Raw genomic sequence first — 2,323 nt, forward strand, 5'->3', positions numbered from 1 at the left:
AAAAAAAAAAAAAAAAAAACATTCTGCGATTGCTCTTTAAACCTCCTTATTTACCATTCAGCCACTCACTTCTTGCTTTGAGTATACATCCATAGTGATTCCAACAACCTAGGCGATGGATCTAGACCTTTTATTGGATATTTGTCAACAAACGCAATTGATCATAGAGAAACACGTGGACATCAAAACCCAAGTACACTTTACCTTCAACAATGTGATCTCAGTTGTTGAACAACAGGTAGACGAACTAGAAGATGAATCACCAATGGTAGAATATGAGATCGCACTGTTGGGAGTTGTAGATCAACTTGTGAAAAAATTTAAATCGGTCGATCTTTTCAGTGAACTGATCGATTTTATTTTCCTGAGTCACCACTTCACCAATGAACTTTTCGTTGTGGATTTCATATCATTTGATCTTAGTTTTGATGGTGATTTCATACAGGCAAGGATGGATGTTGATCGATTGGTGTTGATTCTCCTGTTCTACAAAACTCGTGGACGAGTTTTTCTCAACATAGGGGGAATTGATGTAGATATGCACTCATGGAGCGATCCATACCCATCTGAGTATCAAGCGAGAGATGAACCGGATCCATATTGAGTCCTTAGTCTAGTAGGATTTTAGTAGTTTATTTTATTTAGGAAAACTAATATCTTTAGTTTGTTTTATTCTATTTATTTTTAGAATTTGCATACGTAGGACATCGTTAGAGTTGGTTTAGATTTCTTTTCCTTTTGAGTTAGTTTCCTTTTAGGATTTCTTTCCATGTTAGAGTTTTTCAATTTCCTATTTATATGCTTGTAATCAATTGAGAAAGACATATTGAAGAATATGAATTGAGTTTGAGTATTGAGAGCCTTAGGGCTGTATGATTCTTCTCTCCCCAATTTCTTTATGCGATTTTCCCTCTTCTCCCTAAGGCTACTCCATCACTTTGTATATTAGTCCAAGATAGATTTCACTTGTTCTCAATAATGCATAATGGCAGAATGCCTTGAGATCATGGGTACACCGATAACGAAGAGAACTGTCATTTATCACATACTGAAATTTATAGTTTTAAGGGTCAATGAGCTTATCTTGATACAATTTGCAAGAGAGGAAGATTTGAAGGGGATGAGATGAAGATGGTTCTATTCAATGTGAGAAATGAAAATCTCTAGGGTTGAATGGGAGTCTTGAAGTCTTGAAGTCTTGATAATGTGGAACTAGAATCACAATGATCCTAATCCCACGCAGGATCTGAAATTTTGGCTGAATAGAGAAGATGTCTTCCAATAGGTTTGGTTCTAGCTCTCAAACACTACCTCACAGCAAACAAAAAAAAGGAAAACAAAAAAATAAAGAGAATTTGATGGAGGGTTGAAAAGGGGGAAGAAGAATTAGGGAATGGGCATCTCACCCTCAGATTTAGGCTCTCGCCCAATTGCATCCCACAGCACAACATCATAAGCCATATTTTTTTTGTTTAACTCAAATCTGTCTTCTCATTATAATTGATGGGCTTTAAATAACCCTACATTGCTTGGACACAAAGACATAACAGAAGAGGAAACCAATGCTGGAAATAAAACCTTCTAATTTAATTTCTAACTTGCTTACCAAGAGTAAATTAGAAACTAACAACTAAGATAAAATGGAAACTAACCTAAGTTACAAAATAGAAACTTTCTTGACTAATAAAAATAGGAAACTAACTAACTCACTAAGAAAAATAGAAATTAATTAAACTAAATAGGAAACTGAAATATGAAATATGGAACCACTTTACTGTTCACGTGAACAGTGTTTCGTGAACAGTAATTTCTGACTCTTGTTTTTGTCTTCTTCAAGCTTTGATCTGCATCACTTGATGATTATTTTTTTTTTTTTTTTTTTACTTGAGTGGGTTGGTGACAAAATTTTTTTAACCATTTGAAATTGTACAACCAACAAACGTGTTTGTGCCCTAAAACCCCCAAACTTCTACAAACTAATTTCCATGAGCCAAACACAAACCCATGCTTGTTGCAATGTTTGCATGAACGAAGGTTAGATGGAGGATGAAAAGAAGGGAAGCAAAAGAGGGAGAGAAGGAAACGAGGAAAGGACAGAAGATGCTTTTTTTTTTTTTTTTTTAATAGAAGGAACCCTGCCAGTCTGGTGTGGCCTACGGCCAGACAAAAAGACCATGCTGCCTCCCACCATGTCCACTGAAGATGCTCCCACATGCCCTCCCCATTGGCCCCACACGCTGATGTTGCCTACACCAAACTGGCAGGGTTCTTTCTCCCCTTTTTAATTTATTTTTCTTCCTGTTATTGTCATGCTCCACCGCCC

At 36.3% G+C, this 2,323-nt stretch overlaps 1 protein-coding gene across 1 annotated transcript in view; it reads left to right on the forward strand.

Moving 5' to 3' along the window:
• Positions 1-2,323, forward strand: part of LOC122085888 (ceramide synthase LOH2-like) — a gene marked incomplete in the record, with an annotated part of 14,532 nt that overhangs the window by 11,221 nt on the left and 988 nt on the right.

Source organism: Macadamia integrifolia, chromosome 8, assembly GCF_013358625.1.
Source record: "Macadamia integrifolia cultivar HAES 741 chromosome 8, SCU_Mint_v3, whole genome shotgun sequence".
Taxonomy (NCBI): Eukaryota; Viridiplantae; Streptophyta; class Magnoliopsida; order Proteales; family Proteaceae; genus Macadamia; species Macadamia integrifolia.